Source organism: Ornithorhynchus anatinus, chromosome 4 (genome assembly GCF_004115215.2).
Source record: "Ornithorhynchus anatinus isolate Pmale09 chromosome 4, mOrnAna1.pri.v4, whole genome shotgun sequence".
In the NCBI taxonomy this organism is placed as follows: Eukaryota; Metazoa; Chordata; class Mammalia; order Monotremata; family Ornithorhynchidae; genus Ornithorhynchus; species Ornithorhynchus anatinus.
The window spans coordinates 123,964,382-123,986,420 of record NC_041731.1 but is presented as its reverse complement, the minus strand read 5'-3'; the positions used below and the strand labels follow the sequence as shown (position 1 = coordinate 123,986,420).

General features: G+C 42.4%; 1 non-coding gene across 1 annotated transcript; it reads left to right on the top strand.

Annotated features, from left to right (window-relative positions):
- The first annotated feature begins 9,389 nt into the window (after window positions 1-9,389).
- TRNAF-GAA lies at window positions 9,390-9,462 on the top strand. Its single transcript has one exon. It is a non-coding gene; the product is annotated as a tRNA-Phe (tRNA).
- Window positions 9,463-22,039: the final 12,577 nt, after the last annotated feature.

Here is a 22,039-nt window from a genome sequence, read left to right as displayed (position 1 = left end):
AACACGAGCCTGAGAGTCGGAAGATCTGGGTTCTAATGCCGGCTCTGTTACTTGTCACTTGTCTGCTGTGGGCACTTGGACAATTCACTTCACTTCTCCGTGCCTCAGTTACCTCATCTGTAAAATGGGGATTAAGACTTTGAGCCCTATGTGGGACAAGGACGGTATCCAACCCGATTATCGTGTAACTACCCCGGAGATTAGTACAGTGCCCGGCACAAAAATAAGTGCTGAACAAATAGCATAAAACAGCAATAAAAACAACAAAACAAAACTGAATTGGCTCTTTTTTGGATGGGACGTTTATATTTCCCGAAGCAACGTCACTTCAACGGTCTCATTAATGTTAACGAGAATCAGCGTGGCCTAGTGGAAAGACCACTGGCCTGGAAGATGGGGCTCTGGGTTCTAGTTCTTACGGCTATCTTCCTCTTGAGTGCTCTAGGACAGGACACTCTTTGCTTCAGTTTCCTCATCCATCAAATAGGGATTCGATACCTGGAATTAAGACTGTAGGCCCCACATGAGACGGGGACTGTGTCTAACCCAATTTGCTGGTATCCACCCCAATGTTTAGCACAGTACCTGGCACATAGTAAGCACTTAAGAAACATCATAATTATTGTTACCTGTTTTTCCACATACTGAGATGATGAGGACGTTGGGGGACAGAATCTGTTCCGGCCTCATTATCATATATGTATCCTAGTGGTTAATACAGTGTTTGGCATATAGTAAGCTTGACGAAGATCATAATTATCATCATCACCATAGTATCTCTGTGAGGTAGGAGAATGAGGATCACTCTCCCTCATTTTACAGAGACGGAAGCTGAAGCTCAGAGAGCTTAAGTGCGAACGGCGTGCCAGGGGTAAATCAGGCATTCAAACCCATGTCTTACGACTACTAACTTTGTGCTCTTTACATTGGACCACAATGAGGAGGCGTAGCTTTGGATGGGTCCCAGTCTCCTAAAAATCAGTACCAAGAAAAGTGAAATTCCACACATGGAATTATAATCATTCCCTCCTTGCCCCTCATCTCTGGGATGGTAGGAATTAAAGTACAAGTTTAGTAGCATGACATATCTGCTCACTTTATATCATTATTCAATTCTTCTGGCTATAGCAAGAACTGAAGGCTCCAACTGCTTTTTATCAGAGCCTTTCCATATCCTCTTGTTGCTGAATTGTACTTTCCAAGAACTTATTAGAGTGCTCTGCACACAATAAGTGCTCAATAAATGCGACCGAATAAATGATTGAATATACATAGTTACAGGTACACCTCGGTTCTTTCTTTCTTAATGCAGGCTCTCTTATTTCGATCAATCAGTAGCATTTTTGAACTGATATGCCACCCAAATATCCTTCAAAAGAAGGGAGCAGGTGTAGATCCATAGCTCATTTCCCAGGTTCAGTTTTTTGCAACAATCAATCAATCAACCATATTTCTTGAACACTTGTCTGCCGAGCACTGCACTTGGAAAAGTACAGTACCACAATATAACACACACTTACAGCTTATAGTCTAGACTGGAAGTCAGACAGTAATAACAATAATCATGATAGTGGTATTTGCTAAGCGCTTACTGTGGGCCAGCACTGCACTATGTGCTGGGGTGGATACAAGCAAATCGGGCTGAACACAGGCCTTGTCGCATATTGGACTCACAGTTTCAATCCCCATTTTACAGATGAGGGAACTGAGGCCCAGGGAAGTGAAGTGATTTGTCCAAGGTCACACAGCAGACAAGTGGCAGAGCTGGGATTAGAATGAATGACCTTCTGACTCCTAGGCCCATGCTCTAACCACTACACCATGCTGCTTCCCTATACAGCTATGAACATAAGTGTGGCAGGGCTGAGGGAAGCATGAATAAAGGGGGCAAATCAAAGCTGTAAGGAAGCTGGGAAGTTTACCCAGATTGTCTCATGATTGGCTGACATCGTAAAGAAAAATTGTGACATTCCTCCTGGTCTAGAAAGGGCTGTTTCTTGCTAGCTCCTCTCCCCTTTGCCTGCAGGAGGGAAGGACAAGCCCTCGTTGAATTTCTGTGGGAGTGCCCGACTTGGATTCTCCTGGCATCATGTTGCTAGGTGTCACGTTCTGGAGGAAATGGAGGAGGAATGCTGAGTTCTGGGAGACAAATTCATTAGAAAGAGATAACCCTGGGTGGGCCTAACATAAACTTATAGGAACAAACGGAGACCCAATTTGCTATCAAAATATTTGAACATGTTAAGTGGCGATGAGTGTGCGGAGGCTTCTTATCTCTTGTCACAGACTTCCTGAAGCTCTGCAGTGAAAGAATCCTCCCATCCTCTTCACAATCATTTTAAAAATCCACCCTTTGCCTTTACTTACATTAATCTGAGGAGGAAGACAAACTCCCCAAAAAGGCCTTTCCTTGTTCTCATATTTCTAAAAAAAAAAAAAAAGAATCCCCTCCCAAACCCATAAGGACAGTAGAAAAGATAAATATTTAAATGGTAGACCAATAACAATTTATTTCCAGGCCAGGAATAAATATTACTTGATGATAATGAAAAAAAGACCTTCAGAACAAGGTCAGTACATGAAGCAGCATAAATACATTAAACTAATACTAATAATGCTAATTGTGGCATTTGTTAAGTACTTACTATGTGCCAGGCACTGTGCTAAATGCCGGGGTGGTTACAAGCAAATTGGGTCAGACACAGTCCCTGTCCCAGGTGGAGCTCACAGCCTTAATCCCCATTTTACAGATGAGGTAACTGAGGCACAGAGCAGTGAAATGACTTGCCCAAGGTCATACAGCAGACAAGCGGCAGAGCCAGCATTAGAACCCATGTTCTTCTGACTCCCAGGCCCATAGAGTATCCACGTGATTGAGGATGACTGAAGTTACCATTTGGAGGTGAGAGAGAGATAGAGAGAGGAGAGTGAAGAAAAGCGGTGAGGGGAAGGATACGAACAGGTGAGGTAGAATGGAAGACTGGATTGAGCATCAAGATATGGGCTTAGAGAGGAGAGGCCAAGGAGAAGACGTGGAAACTATGAGACATCCCAACAGCTTCTCTCACAGATTCCACCCGCTCCTCCAGTTTTTAACTAAATCAGCTGTCATCATCATCATCATCATCATCGGCATCATCATAGTAGTATTTCTTAAGCACTTACTCTCTCTCATGTTGGGGTAGATACAAGTTAATCAGGTCCCACATGAAGATCACAGTCTGAGTAGGAGGGAGAAAAGGTACTGAATGCCCATTTTGCGGGATGAGAAAACTAAGCCACAGAGAAGTGAAGGGACTTCCCCAAGGTCACACAGCAGACAAGTGGCAGATCCAGGATTAGAACCCAGGTCTTCTGACCTGGAGAAGCAGCTTGGCTTAGGGGAAGAGCACGGGCTTGGGAGTCAAAGGATGTGGGTTCTAATCCTGGCTCCTCCGCTTGTCTGCTGTGTGACCTTGGGCAAGCTGCTTAATTTCTCTGTGTCTCAGTGGCCTCATCTGTAAAATGGGGATTAAGATTGTGAGCCTCACGTAAGACAACCTGATTACCTTCTATCTACCCCAGTGCTTAGAACAGTGGTTGGCACATAGTAAGCACCTGACAAATACCATCATTATTATTATTATCATTATTCTTCTGAGTTCCATGCCAATGAATTTTCCCGTAGACTACACTGTTTGCCTCTAAGCAAGAGAAAACCCAGAGTCCAGTTAGCTGGAGGATAATTTGTCCAGCACAACTCTGAGCCAGAAAACATCCTGCTAGAACAACTTTGTCGTGGATAACTTTTCCCGGTCTCTGTGAATTTTATGAATGTCTTTTATGAATTTTATGAATTTGTGAATGTCTTTTGGCAAGCCATTTCCCACAGTCTTTTTTTTTTTTCATTTATTTCATGCCTTTTTAAAAGTACTGGCTTTATGCAAAGCACTGTAACAAACCCTGGGGAAGGGTCCTAGAGTGGGGATTGAGATAAGATCCCTGATCCATGGCTGTCGGAGAAGGGGGTCATCTCAAAATATGGGGTCACTACAAAGGGTCCAGGAAAGAAGAAACTGGGCTAATGCTGCTCACCCACGTACATAGATTCTGATGTGAGAAGCTAAAGTAGATGTGACTGAAGTTGCTGAAATTGCCTGTCTTGCTCCTTAGAATCAATAACACAATCAGTGGTATTTACTGAGTGTTTACTGTATGCAGAACTCTATACTAAACTCTTGGAAAAGCACAATCCAACATTGTTGGTAGGTGTGATCTGGGTTTACAAGGAGCAACTACGTCCCACCCTGTCTCCTCTCTGACTGTAAACTTGTTTTGGGCAGGGAATGTCTCTGTTTGTTGTGTATCGTACTCTCACTAGCACATAGTACAGTGTTCTGCACACAGTACATGTTCATGAGATATGACCGACTGACTGACTGATTCTCTGGTGTCTGGACCAAGAATTTGACTTGGATTCCACTGAATCCACCGAATCCAAGTTGAATCAGATTGACTGAATTCCATAGCCACAATAATGGTCAAAAAAAGTCAATCCCAACTCAACCTTGAAGAGCGGTTTCTGAATTGAATAGTTATCCCATCAAATATTAAGATTTTTCTAAATACGAATGCTCATTCATTAACTTTAGACAGTTTGGCTGAGCTTCAAGAGCTGTAAAATCTCCTGATGTATCTACTCAAATTGACTCTGGCCTTCTCCGTAGTAATTGAAAATAATTAAGGCTTTCCCAGAGAAGACACATTTGCACACAGGCCTCTGAATCACAGGCCCATGTTCTTTCTGCTAGGTAATAATCAAATATCTCTTTAGTACATTTCCAAAGGAGTCACAGTCTTAATGGACTCAGGTCTATGTTTGAAATTATCAGTTAATTACACCTTGCATGTCACATTTACCATAATTTCAGTTCCAGTTCTCTTCATTCTACTTGTCGAGCAATAAGTCATCAAAGAGGAAGCAGCTTCACATTCATACAGTGGAGGTTATTTGTCCAAACAAAGTGTTTTAAAGAAGTTCTATGAATAAAGTTAGTGTGAGAGCCAACTGGTAATTAAGTCATGCAATATATCAACGTTCTTCTTCCACAGACTGTAAAAGCATTCCATTCCTACTGCCAACTACAAAACATATGACCCTTCTCTAATGGGAACACCTGAAACACAGAAAGATAAAATGATTTAAGCGGAGATCAGAGGGCAGCTCAATGACGAACCCCAACAAGATATCTGGCTTTCAGCCTCTCGTACATTTGTATCAAACCTGGAAACATTTACCAAGAACCAGTAGAATGGCAAATCCCAGTTGGGTTATGGATTGTGGGGAGTCGTGGCCCCAAAGCAGGGCGGATATGGAAGTGGAGACATCCCTGAGCCAGAGAAGGAGACTGGCGATCCCACTGTCTCCCCTCACATTGACCTCCTGTGGTCCGACCGACATTTATTAACCATAGGTGATGGGCAGATGGATTTCCAAGTATCATAAACGGGTTGGCGTTGGGTTGTAGGAAGCTGACCTTCTTCTGAGATCTCTAGATGCCATTTCCCCATTTGGGATCAACATACTGGAAAACGTCAAACGGGGATGAATGCGCAGAGCTTTAAACTTCCCACCTCGTGTCATGAAGCAGTTTCCTCCTTTAAGCAAATGTCCATAGTTGGGTAAATCCCTCCCATCAACCCCTCTCCTCGGGCTCCGTGATTTGGGACTTGTTTTCTTTAAAAGCCCTTGAAATTACATCCAAGGAAATCACTTAGTATTGAGCTGAAAAGTAGCTCGACAAGCTTTACAAAGATATTTCCCTAGACTCGGTTATTGTTAGCGATCCCTTGTTATTACCTTGTTTTATATCTCTCTGCCCATTACATGTCAGCGCTCTAACATGGATCTAAATTATGTGGAAGGGGCTTCACAGTATTTCGGCTTCCTTGCACAGCCAGGGGAGTATTACAATGAACTGTCCTTGTTCTGCTGGCTGATTTGTTATTTAACTGAACCCAGTGGTAAAGTCATTTATTCTTGCTCTTTTTTAGTGTTGTGTTTTCCTCCTGTTCCTAGGGTGCTGAAAGATTTCTTTGAAATGCAAGATTATTAGCATAAAAGAAAAAGTTAATCCTGGCCATAATATTTTAATGGAAAGAAATGCGATTCTCAGATTTCAAAGCTTGTGTGCACATACCATGGCATTTTCTGAGAGAGACAAACGATGATGGATATTGCATCGGGGACACAAACAAGAAAATAATAATACTGTTTCTCTATATCAGGCTTCTAGGCATATTTTCTGATATTGGTATAATTTATCTAAATAAAATTTTAAAATAACGTCTAGGGGGTGGAAAGGAGATGGCGGATTGGAACACGTGGGATTTGCGGATTCGGTTCTAGGAGAGAATAATTTCACTTACCTTAAAAGAATAGAAAAATGCCCACTGTCTAGTAAGAAATCCAATCAAAGTCTTCAAAGTCAGCCAGGGATTATTTCTCTGAAGGCTTGGTTCACCTGCTGTAGACACAAAAGATGGAAATAATGCTTTACATCTACTATTGTAGTGTTCTTACGGCAACAGCTGGAATGTGATTGATTCCCTTTGTTCCACTGAAAGATGATCAGAATACTTCTAGTAGTAGCTGATTTTCAGCACCGCCATGGCGGGGGTAGTGCAGAATACTTAATTACGGGAATTCTATGGTTAGTGAAGCTTTGGGTCTAAATGCTTCTGTTCTTCAGCGATTAGTATAGAGCAGACAGGATTCAATAAATGTGTAAAGAAGAAATTATTGGTTTCCAAGGTCACAACTCCAATCAAAATTCCAATTCTTCCAAAAGACAACTTTTTGACTCCACACGTTCAATGCCTTTCCAAATTTGCAGAGTTTTTGTCTAAAAGAAGTAGCTACTCCTCCCAGTGTTTAGACATCACCCACCCGATCTTTCTCAGCCTCCAAATCATTACTATTTAGGTTACTTTCTGATTATGGATTGGGCCCACTGTTCCCTAAATTTATATGTACAGGGATATATAGAACACCTGCCAGGAGACAGAAGCTCAATTCTAATTTACTTCAAGATACTAAATTTGGCTCAGAGCCTGAAAGAGAAATAGTGAATTCCAAGGTAGAAATATAATCTGGGAGCCCTTCAAATCCCCAACTAAAAGTAAATTAATAAACCATTCGCCCTATACCTGAAGTAAACATGCATGAGAGACAAACAGACTTTAATTAAAAAATTTTAAAGTTGGAGTTCAAACACGTCTCTATTGGTAAAACCAAATACATTTGGATTTTATAAAAAAAAATCAAATACATCGTTTGTGAAGCAGAGATAGTAGAGATGGTGGTAAAATTAATAATTAGAACCCTCATCAAAAGCATAAAGACTAGTTAAACCACTGATGTGATGTGATGTGAGCCCACTGTTGGGTAGAGATTGTCTCTACCTGTTGCTGAATTGTACTTCCCAAGCGCTTAGTACAGTGCTCTACACATAGTAAGCACTCAATAAATATGATTGAACGAATGAATGGAACTTATTGAACACTTACTGTGTGTGGAACACTCTACTAATAGCTTGCGAGAATACAGAGAAGGGGTGGACACGATTCTTGTCCTCAAGGATTTAACAGTGTAATGATGGAGTTGATCATTTAGTGAGGGAGCATTCAAATGACAAGTCTCATGATTTAATAACATTAATGATTTAATAGCACTGTTGGATGAAGAGAACAATGTTCCTCCATTTTTAGTAAAAATCAAATCACAAGCACGATGCATCTAACCCCTGCATCTCTTTCACAGTCTTCATAAAGACGGAAAAGGAATCTGACAATCTCAAATGTGGGTGGAACTGACCCACAAACTGTATCATCCCTACTCTTCCCCATTTACTCTCCCCGACTTCACAGCCTTACTGAAGGCACATGTCCTCCAAGTGGTCTTCCCTAATCCCTCCTTTCTTCTTTGACCCAACTTGCTCCATTTATTCATTCATTCATTCAGTCGTATTTATTGAGCACTCAGTGTGCGCCCAGCACTGTACTAAGTGCTTGGAAAGTACAATTTGGCCACAAATAGAGAAAATCCCTACCCAACAACAGGCTCACAGTCTAGAAGGGGGGAGACAGACAACCACACGAAAGTAAACAAGTAGACAGGCATCAATAGCTCCAATATAAATAGAATTATATATATATATATATATATATATATATCGTTAATCAAATAATAGAATAATAAAAGAATAAATATGTACATATATACACAAGTGCTGTGGGGCAGGAAGTGGGGGGTAGAGCAGCTCCCAACCCCACAACACTTATGTATATAGCTGTCATTTATTATTTGTATTACTGCCTGTAATAAACTTGTAAGCTCATTGTGGACAGGGAATGTGTCTGTTTATTGTTATATTGTACTCTCCCAAGCGCTGAGTACAGGGCTCTGCACAGAGTAACTGCTCTCTAGTTACAAATGACACTGACTCTTCAGTACCCTCTACATCTCTTCTTTTTCTCCCACAGCTATTTGTTCGCTTCTGATGCTATTTACAGCCGAACCCGCTCTTCCCCATTGAGGCAGAGATCCCCTAGAGCATAGAAAATCAGGCAAAATGGTCTAGCATGACCTTACTGCTAAATTTGAGGAAGTAACTTCCACATTCAAAACCATGCAAATACAAAAGCACTAAGATCTCACGGCACTCCTGTGAAAAACCGGAGGCAAGATGGGAACCTAATCGATAGGGATATGGAATGGCCATTCTTCCTCAGAAAGAACGCTGAATGACTGTTGGGGAACATTCATTCATTCAGTAGTATTTATTGAGTGCTTACTATGTGCAGAGCACTGTACTAAGCGCTTGGAACGTACAATTTGGCAACATCGGCGGTCACCACTGTCAACAGCATTTACTGAGCACAAATCCGTCAAACGGTCTACTAGACACATGGAAAGATGAACATGTCCAAACTCACGTAGGTAAAAAAGTAAAAGTGCAGATGCAAATGATAGAAATAAAAGTAGATGAATAAGTAGTAAATAGGTGGATAAAAAAGGGTATCATGTTGATGTCAAATCATAATAATGATTATGCTATTTGTTAAACACTTACTCTGTGCTAGGCATGGTACTAGTCACCAGTGTGGATAGAAGCAAGTCAGGTTGGACATGGTCCCTGTCCAATTTATTCGATTTATTTGTTCATTCAATTTATTTAATCGTATGTATTGAGCGCCTACTTCTTGCAGAGCACTGGACTAAGTGCTTGGAAAGTACAATACAGTAATGAAGAGAGACAATCCCTGCCCACACCGGGCTTATGCGGGGGAGACAGACATCAAAACAAGTAAATAGGCACCAATAGAAATAAATAGAATTACAGATATATACCGAAATACCTCATTTGGGAAAGCGTTAGACTGAAGATCTAAAGGTCCCTGGTTTGATCCCGGGTTTCGGCATGCTGTGTTTTCTTTGTCTTTCTGTAAATCTTTCTTTTGAAGGCAGGGAATCTTTTCCAGACTGAGCTCCCCTTTTCCCTCTGCTCCCTCTACGCCACCCCCACCTCTCCGCAGCTAAACCCTCTTCTCCCCCCCCATCCCGTCCCATCCCCTCAGCACCGTAGTCGTCCGCTCAACTGTATATATCTTCATCACCCTATTTATTTTGTTAATGAGATGTACATCACCTTGATTCTATTTATTTGCTATTGTTTTAATGAGATGCTCTTCCCCTATATTGCCATTGTTCTTATCTGTCCGTCTCCCCCGATTAGACCGTAAGCCCGTCAAAGGGCAGGGACCGTCTCTATCTGGTACCGATTTGTACATTCCAAGCGCTTAGTACAGTGCTCTGCACATAGTAAGCGCTCAATAAATACTATTGAATGAACATATATACATCAGTCCTATGGGGCGGTGAAGAGGGGAGAGCAAAGGGAGCGACTCGTGGTGATGCGCGAGGGAGGGTGAGCTGAGGAAAAGAGGGCCTTAGTCTGGGAAGACCTTTTGGAGGAGGTGTAGCTTCAGTAGTGTTTGAATGGGGGAAAAATGATTATCTGGTGGAAATGAGGAGGGAGGGCTTTCCAGGCCCGAGGTAGGACGTGGACTGGGGTCGATGGCGGGACAGGCAAGGTCGAGGCAGAGATATAAGATTAATGGCACCAGAGGAGAGAAGTGAATGGGCTGGGATGTAGAAGGAGAGAAAGGAGGTGAGATAAAAAGGGGCAAAGTGATGGAGAGCTATAAAGCCAATAGTGAGGGGTTTTTGTTACTGCATCAGCATCCTTTCTGATCTCTCAACCTCCTTTCTCTCCCCACTTCAGTCTCTACTTGATTCTGCTGCCGGGATTATCTTTGTACTGATATGTTCTGGGTATGTCACCCCTCTCCTTAAACATCTCCAGTGGCTGCCTGTCAACCTCCATATCAAGCAAAAACTCTTCACTATTGGCTTCGAAGCTGTCCATCACCTTGCCCCCTCCCACTTCACCTCCCTTCTCTCCTACAGCCCAGCCCGCACACCTGGCTCCACTGCTGCTAACCTCCTCACTGGGCCTCATTCTCGCCTGTCCCTCCATCGACCCCGGCCCACGTCCTACCTCTGGCCTGCAATGCCCTCCCTCCTCACCTCTACCAATCTAGCACACCTCCCTCCTTCAAAGCCCTATTGATAGCTCACCTCCTCCAGGAGGCCTTCCTAGACTGAGCCCTCCTTTCCTCTGCTCCTCCTCTCCTCTCCATCGCCCCGACTCCCTCCCTCCGCTCTCCCCCCTCCCAGCCCCACAGCACTTGTGGGTATATGTACATAGTTACTATATTTACAGTTATATTTGTATACTATAGTATACATAGTATAGTTTACTATATTTACTATGTTATATACATAGTTACTATATACTGCCACTTGTCAGCTGTGTGACTGTGGGCAAGTCACTTAATTTCTCTGTACCTCAGTTCCCTCATCTGTAAAATGGGAATTAAGACTGTGAGCCTCAAGTAGGACACCCTGATTACCCTGTATCTACCCCAGCGCTTAGAACAATGCTCTGCACATAGTAAGCGCTTAACAAATACCAACATCGTTATTATTATTATTCTCTGTGCCTCAGTTACCTCAACTGTAAAATGGGGATTAACTTCTGTGAGCCTCCCATGGGACAACCTGATTAGCCTGTATCTACTCCAGCGCTTAGAACAGTGCTCTGCACGTAGTAAGTGCTTAACAAATACCAACATTATTATATTTTATTAATGATGGGTATATAGCTATAATTCTATTTATCCATTTTGATGCTGTTGATGCCTGTTCACTTGTTTTGATGACTGTCTCTCCCTTTCTAGACTGTGAGCCCATTGTTGGGTGGAGATTGTCTCTGTTGCTTCACTGTGCCTTCCAAGTGCTTAGTACAGTGCTCTGCACACAGTAAGCACTCAATAAATACGACTGAATGAATGAATGAATGATATGGAGGTGGATAGGCAACCACTGGAGCTTTTTGAGGAGGGGGAGTGAGGTCCCTTTAACCTTTCTGTAGAAAGATAATCCGGGCAGCAGAGTGAAGTATGGACTGAAGTGGGGAGAGGCAGGAGTCCGGGAGATCGGAAAGGAGGGTGATGCAGTAATCCTGTCAGGATAGGATGAGTGATTGTTCTAACATGTTAGCGGTTTGGATGAAGAGGGAAGAGCAGAACTTGGCGATATCGTGAAGGTGAGAGCGACAGGATTTGGTGACAGATTGGATATGTGGGGTGAAGGAGAGAGCAGAATCAAGGATGACACCGGGGTTACAGGCTTGTGAGATGGGAAGGATGGTTGTGCAGAGAAGTTCAGTGACTTGCCTAAAGTCACACAGCTGACAAGCAGCAGAGGCGGGACTAGAATCCATGACCTCCGACTCCCAAGCCCGTGCTCTTTCCACTGAGCCAAGCTGCTTCTCATGTGATCCCCGTCCTCCAGCCGTTTATAATCTAGGAGGGGAGATTGATCCTAAAATGGAATACAGCTGAGGGCAGCATGGCCTAATGGATAGGACAGGCCTGGGAGTCAGAAAGACCTGGGTTCTAATCCTGCCTCCACCAGTCTTCTGCTTTGTGACCTTGGACAGGTCATTTAACTCATCAGTCGCCTCAGTTTCCTCAACTGTAAAATGGAAATAAAAACCACTTGGCACAGGGAAGAGGTTCACCCTGATTACCTGGTATCTACCCCACTGTTCAGTACAGTACCTGGCACATAGTAAATGCTTAACAAATACCATAAAAACTGTGTAAGTGCTGCGAGGAGCAGAGTGGCCTAATGGGAAGAGCATGGGCCTGGGAGTCAGAGGACCTGGGTTCTAATCCTTGCTCCACCACATATCTGCCTTGTGACCTTGGGCAAGTTATTTAACTTATCTGTGCCTCAATTTCCTCATCTGTAAAATGGGGATTAAATCCTACTCCTTCCTATTTAGTCAGTGAGCCCTATGTGGGACTGGGACTGGTCCAACTTGATTATCTTCTGTTGACCCCTGCACTGCGAACAGTTCCTGACCCATAGTGCTTAACAAGTACTATATTTATTATTATAAGGAAGTAGCCAAGTGGTCAGGTTATGTGGACATGCTGAAGTGTCATTAGGGGGTGAAACAGGATGGAAAGATGAGAAATTCATCAGGAGAGGCCTCCTGGAGGGAGGAAAGGAAAATGTGAAGCGACGTGGCCTGGAGGACCTGTGTTCTAATCCCAGCTCTATGACTGCCTTGCTCTGTGACCTTGGGTCCTTCAATTTCTCTATGCCTCAATTCCCTCATCTGTAAAATTGGAATGAATAGTTGAGCCCTATGTGAGCCAGGGACTGGGTCCAATCTATATCTACCCCAGTGCTCAGTACAGTGCCTGGCATGTTGTAAATGCTTAACAAATACCACGATTATTATTATCATCACTATTATCAATTTCCCAGTTCCCTTCCTGACCCATGGATAGTTTCTCACCATTGTGGCATCATCTCTGATTTGAGTTGTAGACTATGAGTCATTATGTATTCTGGTTAAGTGTTTACTATGTGTCAAGCACTGCAGCGTGGCTCAGTGGAAAGAGCCCGGGCTTGGGAGTCAGAGATCATGGGTTTGAATCCCAGCTCTGCCACCTGTCAGCTGTGTGACTGTGGGCAAGTCACTTCACTTCTCTGTGCCTCAGTGACCTCATCTGTAAAATGAGGACCTGACAACCTGATGACCCTGTATCTACCCCAGCGCTTACAACAGTTCTCTGCACATAGTAAGCGCTTAACAAATACTAACATTATTATTTATGTTTCTTATGATGGCTCACATTTTTTATCTTGACCAAATCCCTACCATTTTATGAATTGTAAAATAGTGTTTTCTATTGCATGCCACTCCAGTTATATAACAAGATACTATGGGGTAGGGCTTGCATTTTTTGCTTGTGATGGAATCTCCCAAGAGTTTAGATCAGTTTTTGAATAGAGTAATAATAATAATAATAATAACTGTGGTATTTGTTAAGAGTTTACTCTGTGCCAAGCCCTCTACTAAGCGTTAGGGTGGATTCAAGCTCATCAGATTGGCCACAGTTCCTGCCCCACAAGGGGCTCACAGTTTGAATCCCCATTTTCCAGAGGAGGGGTCACTGAGGCCCAGAGAAGTAAAATGATTTGCCCAAGGACACAGTAGACAGAGCCAGGATTAGAACCCAGGTCCTTCTGACTTCCAGGCCCGTGCTCTATCCACTAAGCCACACTGCTTCTCTACTAACCCTACACTACTATGCAGAAACATACACATTCACACAATCCCACACACACATATTTATATAATGTGAGTATGTACACATATCTATGCATCATACCCTCACAGAAAGCCATGTAAGCATAGGATTCATTCATTCCGTAGTGTTTATTGAGCGCTTACTGTGTGCAGACCACGGTACTAAGCGCTAGGGAAGTACAGTTCAGCCACAAATAGAGACGATCCCTGTCCACGACGGGCTCACAGTCTAGAAGGCATACTCAGGAATGGCCATCATCAAAGAGGATTGACCATCAGTGGCTCCTCTCATATTCATCATTGGTTCCCTGTTGGACGATTTGAAATCGTGCGAAAAAGCGTCAGGTGCAAAATTACAAGAATAAGATTAGCTCGGTCCATACTAATGACCAAAAATGAGGTCACAGTAATGCTAAACGGGCCACCGGTAATACTATTTCCCCACAGCTTGGATGGACACCAACAAATACCTTGGGAAATCAAGTTTTCACCACCCAGCAGAAAGAACACAGGACCGGGCTGTCGAGATCGCGCTATCTCGAGAAGGTCAGCTCCCTGGGGACCTGGAACAGGTCTAATGACTCTGTTGGATTGTTCTGTCCCAAGTCCAAGTCCCAGTACTCTGCAATCAATCGTATTTATCAAGCACTTACTGTGTGCAGAGCACCGAACTAAGGGTTTGAGAGAGTACAATATAACAGAGCTGGCAGACACCTGGCAGACGCATTCAATGCCAACGGCGAACATACTGCCCACAGAAAGCACTGATTTCTGATCAATAACATTGATTGAGTGGGAGTCGGGGGACCTGAGTTCTAATCCTAGCTCTGCCCCTTGCCCTCTGTGTGACCTCGGACAAGCCATTTCAAATTCCCGTGCCTTACGCCCTCATCTGTAAAAGGGGAATGAAACACCCGCTCTCCCTTCCCCTGAGACTGGGAACCCCACGTGGGACAGGGACTCCGTCCAATCTATCTCACCTCTACCCAAGTGCTACAAATAGTGATTGGCATATTAGTGAGCATAAGTACCTCTATTATAACTTTTCTTCCAAGGCCCTGGAGTTCTGTGTAACTTGTTGGGTTTAGAACTCAAAACCGATGTCACTGCTGAATGGCCTCATCCAGGACTGTCATCTTATACTATGCTGTGCCTATTTATTGCTCTTGACTCTATTTATTGCTTTTGACTCTATTTATTGCTATTGTTCTTGTCTTTCCATCTCCCCCGATTAGACCGTAAGCCCGTCAAAGGGCAGGGACTGTCTCTATCTGTTACCGATTTGTACATTCCAAGCGCTTAGTACAGTGCTCTGCACATAGTAAGCACTCAATACATACTACTGAATGAATGTGCCTGTCTTCAAAAAGGGGGAAGTGCTTGAAATTCAGGGCCTCACATTTTAGAAATACTCCTGTGAAGAAGATAGGGGCAGGTGATAGTATCTACTTAAATGGGGACCTCTGCGTCCCTCAGGGATTGCAAACATCATGTTCTATCATCTTTGCCTGCGATATGATCTTCTAGTCTTCCCCTGTCATTGTGGGGGGACTAAAAGGACTAAAGGATAAACTTGTCATTCATGCGGCCCTTTCGTTTTTCCATGTCTTTACACCCTCTACAATATTTCACTGCGTCAAATGGAAACTGCCCTTCATCTCCTTCCAAATCCTCCATTCCCACAGGGACCCTGTTTACTTTTAGACCTGAGGAACTACTTCAAAATAGAAATGACCTTTTTATTACAGTTTAACTCGCTAAAGGGATGCAGAGCAAAGAAACAGTGCTTTTATGGACTACTAGATTTCAACAGCCAAGGAAACACATTTTTGGTGAGCACTCCCGACCCCGATCACATTCCTTGATTTTGAACAGACACCTGGAGGTTCTTTGAAAAAAACATTCACTTCTCCGTGTGTTTTTATTACCGGTGTTCTTCACACTTAACCTTAGAGAGTTTTCTCTAACAGGGGCACAAGCTAAGACCTATATAGAGCTCAGAAACTCCAAAAGCTTGCATAGTACCAAAGTAGAGGTATGATGCATGCAGGGGATGGATAATGAAGGGATTAACTCAATCTGTAAAAGAAAGCAAAGAGGGGAAGGGAAATTTTAAATGGAATTTCACAGTGGAATAATACGACTTGAATTTAACCTTTACTGATAAACTTGTTACTGGCTAAAGTGAGAAATTAATCAGTAAGTGGTATCACCGAGTGCAAAACACCATACTAAGCGCTAATGAAAATACAACAGTAGTAAGACACACATTCCCTGCCTTCAAGGAGTTACTGTTCGAACAAAACAAAGATTACTGACAAATATGCCTGGAAACATTTCAACTGTATCAGGGTGAAAGAGAATAGGTAAACACTTGAAATGAGAGTCTTAATGAACTATATATATATATGCAGCATGGTTTGGTGGAAAGAGCAGGGGCTTAGGAGTCAGAGGTCATGGGTTCTAATCCCGGCTCCATCACTTATCAGCTGTGTGACTTTGGGCAAGTCACTTAACTTCTCTGTGCCTCAGTTACCTCATCTGTGAAATGGGGATTAAGACTGTGAGCCCCACTTGGGACCACCTGATTACCTTGTATCAACCCCGGTGCTTTGAACAGTGCTTTGCACATAGTAAGTGCTTAACAATACCATCTATATATATATATATATACACATATATATACATGATCATATTTATTGAGCACTTACTGTGTGCAAAGCACTGTGAGTGTGATATGATATATATAGTATAGGTTATGATATATAATACTTTTACATTTTACTTCTATCAGGACTTTTATATACATTTCCCTATATATGTCTTCATATATATAAGTTCTGATGATAGCATTAAAATACTAAGCTCTGGAGTTGAAATACCTTGCTTGGTTGAAAGAGCAGATGATGGGGAGTCAGAGAACATGAGTTCTAATTCTGACTCACGACTTGACTGCTGTGTGACCTTGTGCAAATCACTAACTTCTCTGTGCCTCAGTTTCCTCATCATCAAATACCTGTTCTATCTCCCTCTTGGACTGTGGGACAGGTACTGTTACTGATCTGACTGTTCCTACTTCAATTCTTAGAAAAGAATAAGCTGGTTCTTTGCAAAAATTGTGTCTATTCAATTTGACTCTAAAGCATCTTCAGTTTACTTAATATGTGTGAAAGAGATCCATTAATTGAGACATATTGAACGGATGCTTAGATGCACAAGAAACTCGGTCAAGAGGTTAATGATACGCACAACAGTAAAGTTATCCAGCCTCTACAGAAAAAAAACAGAAACCGTTTTTGCCATGATTGTTTCAGATAACTCTTGTAAATATCAAGACTGAAAGAAGACTCTAAGAGCTATTTCAAATGGTTATAAACCAGAAATAACGGAATCCACTTCTGAGTGAATGGGAGATCTTGAATTGAGGACTGGTTAAAAGCTGAGAAAAATGATTATTGGATTCTAGAATCATATTCCCAAAGTGTTGAAGGATATTCCATCATTCAGATAATTTCAAACTATCTCAGATAAGATTCTGACTGTTTATCATATAAATTGGAAGCCCTCCTTTCCACGTAGTCCCATAGCTTGGATGATGTGTAAGCTTGTTGTGGCCAGGGAATGTTTCTGCTAGTTCTGTGTTCTCCCAAACATTTAGTACAGTGCTCTGCATTTACTAAGCACTCAATAAATACCATCGATGCACAGGTTGAGTCTTTCCCATATTCATGAAATTCTAAGACATCTATATTAACACATTTTAAATAAAATAATTTATACATTGTTATTCTTGGGGTACCACTCAGTGATGTCAGTGTTGGCTTTTTGACAATGTGTCCTATTTGGAGACATCGGCATTTTATTATATGTTTTTAGGTGTCACAAAATTTTGGCAGGAGCAAAAGGTTTGTTTGGAACCAAGAATGACTAAGCTAAATTCAAATCCCACCTGCATCTATTTAGAAATAGTTTAAAAAAATCAGGTGAAATTGCATAGATAAGAAATGGTTATCCTTTCTGGAGAAGATTTATTGACATATTTGCTGTAAATCAAAGATTTTCTCTAAAACACAACAGGTGCCTAGTTATTTATTGACAGCCTGCCAGTCAGTCAGTAACATTAGAAGGGGAATTAGCTCTTTCAACTCATCAGAGGTACATTTAATGGAATTATGCCCCCAGGACCAAAGAACCAATTCAAACCTAAAGGACTTACCTTACTTTCAAAGTCATATGATAACAATAATAATGATAACTCAATAGTAATAGTAATATTCATTCATTCGATAGCATTTATTGAGCACTTACTATGTGCAGAGCACTGTAGTAAGCGCTTGGATTTTTTTTACGTGCTTACTATGTGCTAAGAACTGTTCTAAGTACTGGGGCGGATACAAGCTAATTGTATTGGACACAGTCCCTGTCCCACATGGGGTTCAGTCTTAATCCTCATTTTTCAGATGAGGTACGTGAGGCACAGAGAAGTTAAGTGATTTGCCCAGGGTCACACAGCAGATATATGGCAGAGTCGGTATTAGAACCCACAGCCTCTGACTCCCAGGCCTGTGGTCTTCCACTGTCAAGCTATCTTAGGCACTTTAGGAGGATAAAGCTGGTCTATATGAAAACAGGCTGATTTTTAAAATTTATCTTGTACGGTTTGTTTAGGGGTAAAATTCATTCAAACCTTTGATATTTATTGGAAAGTGTTTCTGCGCATTCACGAGCCCCCTATTTTTAGCAGGCATGAATAATTACACCAGATGGTTGGTTAAATCTGTTGGCATTGTTTCTACTGTACAATTATTGTTTACGAATGTATTTTTTTATATTTAAAAGAAAAACCTAAGGTTGTAAGAATCCTCATATATATTGTCAAGGCTTTTCAAAGCCTCTACCAACGCCTCATCCTTCAGATGGTTATGAAGATGATGATCTGAAAGCTTTTTAATAAATTAGCTGGGTGTAAGAGCTACAAAACGACTTTCATAAGAATGCAATCTTTAACTCCAAATTGTTGTCAGAGTTTCACGTACACAAAGGAGAGGCACTTATTCTGTGATTGCCTCTATTTAATCCACCGCGATTTGCCAAAATTACCCATTTCAACAGCCTCTTCGTTTTATGCAGCAATTGTAAAGGAGAGAGTGTTTTAACGTTCCTTTCTCTGCATTCTTTCCCCTTTATAAACTTCAGAGAGAAGCTCATCCACGGTGAGCTGTTCAATGTGTAGGGGCAATGAATCGCTTTTACTGGCTACATCTTTCTGGATTCTGGTGCAGATGGATTGAAAACGGAATTTTGATGTGTTGATGTCAATGAGGCAACACGTCTAAGTTAATATGATGGGTAGAGGGGCCCCGCTTTACTATTTTCCGCAACAATGTTTTCAACGCACTGTGGAGTTGCAAACTCGGTTTAGAAAGTTTGGGAATCTTTGGAAACCACCGTGGCCAATTCATCACACGAACGACAAGCCCAGCAGGACAGAGGTCAGATCTCATCACAGTCGCTTGCCTAGTATATTAACACTGCTGAACTTCCACAGCAGGCTTCTGAGCAGCTGATCACCACAGGCTTGAATCAGTACATTAAAAAAATGGCCCAGCTAGGAGAATCTATCCTTTGCCCTCCCGGGTCCAGTGTGAGGGAGAAATCTTTGTGGCAGAAAAGACTGTATAATGGAACAGTGCAAGGAGTGAAATATCTCAAGACCAGATGAGAGTGTGAAGGACCCTCTAGAATGTAAACTCTTTTTTTATGGTATTTGTTAAGTACTCACTGTCCTCTAAATCCACTCACTGGTGAAAGTCCACTTACAGAAGAAAGTAATTGATAATGGGGGAAAAGTGGCAAATAATAATAATAAAAATAATGTTGGTATTTGTTAAGCGCTTACTATGTGCAGAGCACTGTTCTAAGCACTGGGGTAGATACAGGGTAATCAGGTTGTCCCACGTGAGGCTCACAATATTCATCCCCATTTTAAAGATGAGTGAACTGAGGCACAGAGAAGTTAAGTGACTTGCCCACAGTCACTCAGCTGACAAGTGGCAGAGTCAGGATTCGAACTCATGACCTCTGACTCCCAAGCCCGGGCTCTTTTCCACTGAGCCACGCTGCTTCCCTTATCCGTTTATCCACGGTGCAAAGATAAACAACAATAATAATAATAACAATAGCATTTAAGTGCTTATTGTGTGTATTAAGTGCTGGGGTGGATACAAGCAAATCCGGCTGGACACAGTCCCTGTCCAATATGTTGCGCACAGTCTCAGTCCCATTTTACAGATGAAGTCACTGAGGCCCAGAGAAGTGAAGTGACTTGCCCAAGGCCACAAAGCAGACAAGTGGAGGAGCTGGAATTAGAACTCATGACCTGACTCTTAGGCCTATGCTCTACGCACTATGCCATGCTGCTTCCTGACTAGTCAATGAATAAGGGTTAGTCTACTAGTTTTATTTTTGATTCCTGGATAGAACAGATTGTACATGTGTATATGTACATCTACAGACACTATAGAACACTTTTATATATAACCATAATATACATATTCAGAGAGAGAGATTGAGTACAGGATAGTGGAAGAAAACCTTACTCCTGAGGTCGTATTCATGGGCTCGTGTCGACGAACAAAAGCCAAACCAACACAACTATGTGCATTCCCTTCTACGACGTTGGCATTTGACGTTTGTTGTCTTTGCATGGTGAGTCTGCTTACTGAACTCTCAATCTTCCTGAAGCCTTTGCTGAGGGAGAGCTACTCGTCTCCTGACTGCAAACTAGTGGGCTTTGTTGTTCACCGTGATAACAGTATTTATGAAGTGTCTATTGAGTGTAATATGCTGCAATACGTGCTTGAAAGGTAGAGTGGAAGCCCAAGTAAACTCCTTGCGGGCAGGGATTGTGTCTCATGCTTCTTCGAACTTTCCCGAGTGCTGAGTACAATGCATTCTATCCAGTGGATACTCATATACCTTTATTGCTAAAAGACTTGGAGTTCACACTCTATTAGCAGCAGTGGAAACTGAACATTCAAGCCTTTAGCTCAGTGTTCTTCACACGGTAAGCACTCAAAACATACACCTGATTGAAATGAACATGTACCCATAAATGCTGAGGAGAGACATAAGTATATAATATATAAGTATATTATATATAATATATAATATATATAGTATATAAGTATATAATATCCTCACTCTAGGCTTCAAGGCTCTCCATCACCTTGCCCCTTCCTACCTCTCCTCCCTTCTCTCTTTCTACCGCCCACCCCGCACGCTCCGCTCCTCTGCCGCCCACCTCCTCACCATCCCTCGGTCTCGCCTATCCCGCCGTCGACCCCCGGGTCACGTCCTCCCGCGGTCCCGGAAGGCCCTCCCTCCTCACCTCCGCCAAACTGATTCACTTTCCCTCTTCAAAACCCTACTTAAAAATCACCTCCTCCAAGAGGCGTTCCCAGACTGAGCTCCTCTTCCCCCTCTACTCCCTCTGCCATCCCCCCTTTACCTCTCCGCAGCTAAAGCCTCATTTTCCCCTTTTCCCTCTGCTCCTCCACCTCTCCCTTCCCATCCCCACAGCACTGTACTCGTCTGCTCAACTGTATATATTTTCGTTACCCTATTTATTTTGTTAATGAATTGTACATCGCCTTGATTCTATTTAGTTGCCATCGGTTTTTACGAGATGTTCTTCCCCTTGACTCTGTTTATTGCCATTGTTCTTGTCTGTCCGTCTCCCCCGATTAGACTGTAAGCCCGTCAAACGGCAGGGACTGTCTCTATCTGTTGCCAACTTGTTCATCCCAAGCGCTTAGTACAGTGCTCTGCACATAGTAAGCGCTCAATAAATACTATTGAATGAATAATTTTAAGAGGCGGCGGAAGGATTGAGGTACAGATACGTTGGAGGGAAAGACTTGTTCGAGGAGATGGGATTGAAGGAGGGCTCTGAAGGTAGAAAGGGTTGAGGTCTGGTAGGTTTCGGGGAGAGGAAGACGACATGGTTTGAGTGTTCTTTAAAAAAAAACCCCAAAATCCCACATTACTCCTCCAAACTCAGTCTCATTAGATTGAAAGCCCTTTGAAGGCCAGGATCATGTCTCCTAATTATATTCTATTGTAATAATAATAATTATAATTATGGTGCTTGTTAAGTGCTTACTATGTGTCAAGCACTGTTCTAAACGCTGGGGTAGAGGCAAAGTAATCAGTATAGACATAGTTTCCATCCCACATGGGGCTCACAGTCTTAATCCTCATTT